The sequence below is a fragment of the Pteropus medius genome, unplaced genomic scaffold (genome assembly GCF_902729225.1).
Source record: "Pteropus medius unplaced genomic scaffold, Ma_sr-lr_union100, whole genome shotgun sequence".
In the NCBI taxonomy this organism is placed as follows: domain Eukaryota; kingdom Metazoa; phylum Chordata; class Mammalia; order Chiroptera; family Pteropodidae; genus Pteropus; species Pteropus medius.
This window is the reverse complement of record NW_024344253.1, coordinates 7,303,260-7,312,566: the sequence shown is the minus strand read 5'-3', so window position 1 is coordinate 7,312,566 and position 9,307 is coordinate 7,303,260. Positions and strand designations below refer to the sequence as shown.

The following is a 9,307-nucleotide window of genomic DNA, read 5'->3' as shown; positions in this document are numbered from 1 at the left end:
TTATATATCATTGTAGTGTCCATGCAAGGGGAGCATGATTCCTTTGTCTGAGGTTCTACATGCACCTCCTGACTCAAGATGGGAGGGGGTTTCGGGTGGGGGCTGCAAGGAAGAAGGAATTCCCAGACCACCAGTCCTATTTACAGATCTTTTCTCTTGTAGCTGTGGCAAGAGTTTCCAGAAAGCCATTCAAAGGGTGTGGTTAATATATAACCCGCTGAGTCAGTCATTTCTGCAAGCCTTTTCCTTTGCATTTTTCAGATGCCTCCTCTCTTAGAACGAGTTGCAATATCTCTTGAGGGAATTGCAGGGGACTGTATTGGCCTGACAGTCCTTGATTCCCTGAGCTCTTGCCCCATCCAATACACAAAGTGCCCGCTGCACACTGATAGGTAGTTGCCCCTGCCCTGGGGTAGAGCATTTAGGTCCAGGGTGGGCAGCAGCTGACTTTGCTATGAGTGGAAACTTGTACAGGGAGCCACAGAGACAACGTTGGCATGTAAACTGACACTGCAGTGGCAGGGGAAAATTTACTCAAAAGACTCAGGAGACTCCCTGGGTCCCTGTGCCACCCAACATGCATATCACCCAGAGACTCATCCAGTTTCAGAGACTTACAGACAACTGACAGGCAGTGTCAGGTCTCAAGGAGCACTAGTCCCTCTGCTAAACTGCCACAGGTCAGGACGGGAGATAACCGACTGATGCCTACAGTGTCGTCTCTTCCACGTGCCTTTAGATCCAGCATAGGCAACAACCATCTACGGATCGCTTTGTAATTCTCACCAGGTAACCCTGAGCAATCAAAAGCAGCGGGTGACCTTGGCCAATGGAGGAGCCCCTCCCAAGGGGCCACAAAACCAACGCATCTGGAGGCTGGCACCAGACCACAATGGAGCAACTCCTGACTAGTCCCATTAGTGATACACACAAAAGGTTGTTGCAACAAGTACACAAGCCTACTAGGGCAAATCCCACTTAGTGGCGTCAGCCCCCACACAACAACTCTTACCCTATGGGTGCAGCCAATTCCCACAATTAGTCAGCCTGAGTGTTAATCCCATCCACTGAACTACTAACAACAATAAAGGCTTGATGACAACAGAAGATCACACACAATCCACACAAAGATCACGTCCAGAGCCCCTGGCATAAGAGATCAGGGAGAGGGCACCACTGGGCCACACAGGACATCTTCCACATTAGGCCATCTGGCCACAGCTGAGAGATGAAGCAAATATTCCTGACACATAGAAATGAGCCACAAATGAAACAACAGGAGAAAACTCCAGAAAATAAGCTAAATGAAATAGAGGCAAGCAATCTATCAGAGACAGAGTTCAAAATAATGGTTATAAGGATGCTCAACAAACTTATGGGAAGAATGGATGAGCACAATGAGAACCTCAACAGCATAAAAAAGGACATAGAAACCATAAAAAAGAACCAGACAGAAATGAGGAATACAATAACTGAATGAAGAATACACTAGAACGATTCAATAGTAGATTGGATGAAGCAGAAGATTGAATCAGTGAATTGGAAGACAAAGTAGCAGAATACACCCAATCAGAACAACAAAAAGAAAAAAGAATTTTAAAAAATGAGGATAGATTAAGAGACCTTTGGGACAACATAAAGAATAAAAATATCTGGATCATAGGAGTACCTGAAGAGGAAGAGAGAGAGCAAGAGATTGAGAATCTATCTGAAGAAATAATGACAGAAAACTTCCCTAACCTGGCAAAGGAATTAGACATACAAATTCAGAAAGTACAAAGAGACCCAAACAAGAGAAATTCAAACAGACCTATACCAAGACACATCATAATTAAAATGCCAAAGCTCAAAGACAAAGAGAGAATCTTAAAAGCAGCAAGAGAAAGGAAGCTGGTTACTTACCAGGGTACCACCATAAGATATCTGCTGACTTTTCAATGGAAACTTTGCAAGCCAGAAGGGAGTGGCAGGAAATATTCAGTTATGAAAAACAACAATCTATAACCATGAATACTCTACCCAGCAAGACTTTCAATTAAAATGGAAGGTAAGATAAAGAGCTTCCCAGACAGGAAAAAGCTTAAGGAATTCATCACCAACAAGCCAGTATTACAAGAAATGTTAAAGGGTCTTCTGTAAAAAGAGAAGGGGTAAAAAAGAAAATAGAAATGACAAATATGAATAATAAAATGGCAGTAACAATTTACCTATCAATTATCACTTTAAATGTAAACAGACTAAATGCTCCAATCAAAAGACATAGGGTAACTGAATGGATAAGAAAACAAGACCCATGCATATGCTGTCTACAAAAGACCCACTTCAGAGCAAACAACATTCACAGACTGAAAGTAAAGAGATGGAAAAAGATATTTCACACAAATGGAAATGAAAAAAAAAAAAGCCAGAGTAGCAATACTTATATCAAATAGACTTTAAAACATAGGCTATAATAAGAAAAAAAAGGGCATTACATAATAATATAGGGATCGATAAATCAAGAGGACATAATCCTAGTAAACATATATACACCCAACATAGGAGCACCTATATACATAAAGTAATTATTGACTGACATAAAAGGAGAGATCAATAGTAATACACTCACAGTAGGAGACTTTAACACCCCATTGACACCAATGGACAGATCTTCCAGGCAAAGAATCAACAAGGAAACAATAAGCCTAAAAGAAACACTAGAACAGATGGATTTAATAGATATTTTCAGAGCATTTTACTCCAAAGCAGCAAGATATACATTCCTCTCAAGTGCACATGGAACATTTTCAAGGATAGACCACATGTTAGGACACAAATCAAGTCTCAGTAAATGTAAGAAGACTGAAATCATATCAACCGTCTTCTCTGATCACAATGGTACGAAACTAGATATCAACTATAAGAAAAAAACTGGAAAATACACAAACACATGGAAGCTAAATAACATGCTGCTAAACAGTGAATGGGTTATTAATTATCAAGGAAAAAAATCAAAAGATACCTAGAGACAAATGAAAATGAAGACACAACGACTCAAAATTTATGGGACACGTCAAAAGCAGTCCTAAGAGGGAAATTCATAGCAATATAGACCTACCTCAAGAAACAAAAAAAAGTTCAAATAAACAATCTAACCTTACAATTAAAAGAACTAGAAAAAGAACAGGAAACAAAGCCCAAAGTGAATTAAAGGAAGGAAATAATAAAGATCAGAGCAGAAATGAATGAAATAGAGTCTAGAAAAACAATACAAAAGATTAATGAAACCAAGAGCTGGTTCTTTGAAAGGATAAACAAAATTGACAGACCCTTAGCCAGACTCAGAGAAAAAAGAGAGAGGACTCAAATAAATAAAATCAGAAATGAAAGCGGAAAAATAACCACAGACTCCACAGAAATACAATGGATCATAAGAAAATACTACGAGCAATTATATGCCAACAAATTGGACAATCTGGAAGAAATGGACACATTCCTAGAAACATATAATCTCCCAAGATTGAGTCGAGGAGAAATAGAAAATCTGAACTGACTGATTACCGCCAATAAAATAGAATCAGTAATCAAAAGCCTCTCAAAAAACAAAAGTCCTGAACCAGATGGCTTCATAGGCGAATTTTACCAAACATTCAAAGAAGAATTATCACCTATTCTTCTCAAACTATTCCAAAAATCTCAAAAAGAGGGAAGGCTCCCTAACTCCTTTTATGAGGCCACCATTACCTTGATTCCAAAATCCGACAAAGACATTACAAAAAAAGAAAACTGTAGGCCGATATCTCTTATGAACATTGATGCAAAATTCCTCAATAAAATATTAGCTGAATTCAGCAATACATTAAAAATATCATACACCATGATCAAGTTATTCCTGGTATGTAAGGTTGGTACAATATTCGCAAATCAATTAACGTGATACACCACTTTAACAAATCAAAAAGATAAAAACTATATGATCATATCAATAGATGCAGAAAAAACGTTTGACAAAATCCAGCATCCATTCATGCTAAAAATTCTCAGCAAAGTGGGAATAGAGGGAACATACCTCAACATAATATAAGCCATATATAACAAACCTACAGCTAACATCATATTCAATGGGGAAAGGCTAACCACATTTTCCTTAAGATCAGGAACAAGACAAGGATGCCCACTTTCACCATTCTTCTTCAACATTGTGTTGGAAGTCTTAGCCACAGCAATAAGACAAGAAAGAGAAATAAAAGGCATCCAAATTGGAAAGGAAGAAGTAAAACTCTCATTATTTGCCAAAGACATGATACTATATATAGAGAACCCTAACGATTCTACCAAAAAACTGTTAGAACTAATCAATGAATTCAGTAAAGGAGCAGGTTACAAAATAAATATGCAGAAGTCAGTGGCATTTTTATACACCAATAATGAACTTTCAGAAAGAGAAATTAAGAAAACAATCCCATTTACAATTGCGTCAAAACTATAAAACACCTGGGAATCAAATTAACCAAGAAAGTAAAAGACCTGTTTTCAGAAAATTATAAGTCATTGAAAAAAGAAATTGAAGAAGATACAAATAAATGGAGGCATATACCGTGTTCATGAATAGGAAGAATCAACATCATTAAAATGGCCATACTACCCAAAGCAATCTATAGATTCAATGCAATCCCTATCGAAATACCAATGGCATTTTTCAGAGAGCTAGAACAAATAATCCTAAAATTTATATGGAGCCATAAAAAAAAAACCCAGAATAGCCACGGCAATCTTGAGAAAGAAGAACAGAGTTAGAAATATCCCACTACCTGATATCAAACTATACTACCAGACAACAGTAATCAAAACACATGGTAACTGGCATAAAAACAGATACATTGATCAATGGAACAGAATAAAGAGCTCAGAAGTAAATCCACGCCTATACGCTCACTTAATATATGACAAAGGAGGTAAGAATATACAATGGGGTAAAGACCGTCTCTTCAATAAGTGGTGTTAGGAAAACTGTACCAATACATGCAAAAAAAAAAAAAAAGCTGGACCACCTTCTTACACTGTATACAAGAATAGACCCAAAATGGATTAAAGACTTAAATGTAAGATCTGAAACTATAAAACTTCTAGAAGAAAACATAGGCAGTAAACTCTCTGATATTACTAACTGGAATTTCTTTTCAGATATATCTCCTCAGGCAGGGAAACAAAAGAAAAAATAAACAAATGGGACTACATCGAACTAAAAAGTTTTTGTACAGCAAAGGAAACCATCAACAAAACAAAAAGACAACCAACTGTTTGGGAGAAGATATTCACTAATGATACATCTCATAAGGAATTAACATCCAAAATATATAAAGAACTTATAAAACTCCACAACAAAAAAAAACAAACAATCCAATTAAAAAATGGGCAGGAGACCTGAACAGATACTTCCCCAAAGAGGAAATACAAATGACTAATAGACATATGAAAAGATGCTCAAGGTCACTAACCATCAGAGCAATGCAAATTAAAACCACAATGAGATATCACCTCACACCTGTCAGAATGGCTATCATCAGTAAATCAAAAAACAACAAACGTTGGCGAGGATGCAGAGAAAAGGGAACCCTCATACATTGTTGGTAGAATTGCAAATTGGTACAGCTGCTAAGGAAAACAGTATGGAAGATTTCTTAAAAAATTAAAAATAGATACACCTTTTGACCCAGCAATTGCACTTCTAGGTATTTATCCAAAGAAAACTACAACAATAATTCATAAAGATCTATGCACTCCAATATTCATGGCAGCACAATTTACAATAGCCAAGATATGGAAGCAACCTAAATGCTCATTAACAGACAATTGAATAAAGAAGTTATGGTTCAAGAGGGAAAAAATTGGCATAGTTGATAGAGCCTCTGTTCATCTCTTCAGCAACCAAATCAAAGTTGTGACAGAAACAAGGAGCAGCAGCAAGGAAAAATCTCCTGGAATCTAAATAAACCATACAACTAGGGAGAAATCCTAGTTGTATGGTTTATTTAGATTCCAGGAGAATCTAAATAAGAAAGCACCCTGCAACTGCAGAAGGTAGGACGGGGCAAGGATGTGGGCTGCCCAGTCTCAAGCAGCTGAGTGAGACGGAGGCTGCAGCTGTGGCAGCAGCAGAAGCCTCTTAAAGGGGCTGCATCAGCAAGCGTATTTTACAGACCTGCTCTCTCTGAGCACCAGTGCCAATTCCGCTGTGCACAGGGGCACCAGGGACATATGGGGAGACATTGTTGGAGTGAGGGCCAAGGCAAGACTCTCTCTGTACAGAAATGTGAGCAGTATCCATTGTTCCCTGTTGAGCCTTCATCCTTACCAGTGCTCCGGACACAGTGCCTCCATAGCCATGATGTCATCAAACTGGGTAACAGAGGTTGCTCTACCCAGACGATTCCCTGAAACCCTGCCTCCGCCAACTCGCAACCCCACCTAAGCCACATCCAGGTATATCCTCGGTGAGTTAGGTGCTCCTTGCTGAGCAGTGCCTAGACTCACACTGGAGGCAGCTGGCCTCGGTTTCTGGTGTGGCCTTGTGAGGCAACTATAAGCACAGCATCTGTGGATTTTGCTTACTGAATCTTAACAGGAGCCCTGGAGGGGCAGAGGCCTGGGCTAAATTTGGCCTGCACCTGAACACCCCTCAGGACTGTGCCACTGGACACCTACTTCACAAATCCACACTAATAAGACCAGGAGACTTAGGAGCTTTACTTAGTACATAAAAAACAGACACAGAAAAGCAGCCAAAATGAGAAGACAAAGAAGCAGAAACCATATGACAGAACAGAACAGAGATCCAGATATAATGGAGTCAAATAATCTAACAGATGCAGAGTTCAAAACTCTGGTTATAAAGATGCTCAATGAACTTTTGGGAAGTGAAAATAAATTCGGTGAGAACTTCAACAAAGAGATAAAAATGGAAATGGAAATTATAAAAGGGAACTGGTTAAAATGAAGGACACATTATATAAGACAAGAAGTATATTAAATAGAATAAACAAAGGAATAAACAAAATGAATAATAAAAGGATCAAATGCCCTATCTAGAGGACGGGAAAGCCAAGGACATGCAATCAGAATGGCAAGAGATAAGATGCCAAGTCTTTAAAAATAACTTAAGGAGCATATGGGACACTATTAAGGCTCCAAATATTCATCTGATCAGCGTAACTAAAGGAAAACAAGATGTTAAACAGCTGTTTGAAGAAATAACGATGGAAAACTTCCCTAACCTGGTGTAGGAAATGAACATAAAACCCCAGGAAGCTCAGAGGATTCCAAAAATCAGGAGTCCAAAGAGGCCCACACCAAGACACATCATAATTAAAATGCCAAAGGTTAAATACAAAGAAACAATATTAAAAGCAGCAAGAGAAAAACAGATAGTTACTTATAAGGAAACACCCATAAGACTGGCAGCTGATTTCTCAAAAGAAACTATGCAGGCAGAAGGGCTCAACACAAAATATTCGACAGGACGAAGACCCGGGATCTACAACCAAGAATAATTTATCCAGCAAAGCTATCATTTAGAGTTGAAGAACAGATAAAGAGCTTCCCAGGCAAAAATAAGCTAAAGGAATTTATCACCACCAAGCCAGAATTACAGGAAATATTGGAAGGACTTCTTTAAGAAGAAAAAACATGTATCAAAAACAAGAATAAAGAATGGTAACAACTACATTCCTATCAATAAGTACCTTAAAGGGAAAAGAATTAAATGCTCCAACCAAAAGATATAGTGGCTGAAAGAATAAGAAAAAAAGTCTACGGCCATGCTATCCTGAACAAGCCCAATCCCGTCTAATCTCAGAAGCTAAGCAGGGTCAGGCCTGGTTAGTACTCGGATGGGAGACCAGCTAGGAAGACCAGGTGCTGTAGGCATGAAAAATAAAAAAAATAAGGGATTGTAAGCTGACAAGGTCCTTACAATCTGTGAGGTCAACCAAGGATTACCTCACCTAAAAAAAAAAAAAGAATAAGCAAACAAGACCCCTACATATGAAAAGGAAGGGAGTGGAAAAAGATGTAGCTTTGATGGACCTAGAAGATATTTAAGTCAGACAGAGTCTAAAGATAAATACCATATGATTTCACTTACATGCAGAATCTAAGGAACAAAAAAAAACAAACTAATCAAAAACAGACTCACAAATATAGTGGACAATTTGGTGATGGATGGGGAGCTTTGGGGGGCTAGGAGAAGGAGGTGAAGGGTTAAAGAAGTGCACATTAATAGTTGATAGTTGGTCACAGGGATGGAGAACATGGCAGAGGGAAGGCAGTTAGCATTAATATGATGGCTAGGTGGAGGGTCAGGGGAGGGGGGAGCATTTGGGGGGATCATTTTACGAACTATATAGATTTCTAACCAATGTACTGTATATTTGAAACTAATTTAAATAAATAATTTTTTAATTGAGCAAAAAATATCAGAGAAATACAGAGAGACAATACATCATGATAAAAAGAACACATTCTACCAAAGAGATACAATAGTTTTGAACTTCTGTGCATCTGAAATATATAAAGTATATCTATCCTGTCTCAAAATACATAAAGTAAAAACTGTAAGAGTTACTAGGAGATATTGACAAATAACTAATCACAGAAAGAGTTTAGTTCACCTCTCCAGAAGCAAATAGATCAAGCAGTAAAGATATAGATTATTTGAACCACATAATTAAAAGATTGATCTGACAGATAAATCTTGAGCCCTGTTCCCAAAAAGCATAGAATATTAATTTTTCAGGCACACAAAGCACATTATAAAAATGACTTTGCCTCAGGTCACAAAGGTAGTGTTGACAAATTGGAAAGAATCCACACCATACAGACTATGTTCTTCAACCTATGCAATTTTATTAGAACACAGCAATGAAAGTTTTAAAATTCACTTGAAAAAGGAAAAAACATGCTCCCTAATAAAATTCACAATAGAAATTTATAAAATATTTAAAAGCAAATGGCAATGACTATACATCATGTTAAATTTGTGGGACATGATGAAAGTAGTACGTAAAGGAAAAATTTAGCCTTCAATGTATTTGTTAAAACCAAGAAAGATTAAAAGTAAATGAGTTCCTTGTCTAGCTCGAGAAGCTTGGAAAAGAAAATCAGAGTAGAACAAAGAAAATAGTAAAGATGACAGCAGAAATTAATGAAATGAAGAAAGTATTAGAGATGATTAAATCAAGAATTGACTCTAAAAGAGTAACAAAATAAACAAACCTCAAACAAGGAAAAAAAGATGCAATAAAGATTTGAAATCATAAAAAAAACTATG

The 9,307-nt window shown here is 37.5% G+C and overlaps 1 pseudogene; it reads left to right on the top strand.

The window, feature by feature from the left end:
• Positions 1 to 7,786: 7,786 nt before the first annotated feature.
• Positions 7,787 to 7,905, top strand: LOC120608028 (uncharacterized; annotated as a pseudogene).
• The last annotated feature ends 1,402 nt before the right edge of the window (positions 7,906 to 9,307 follow it).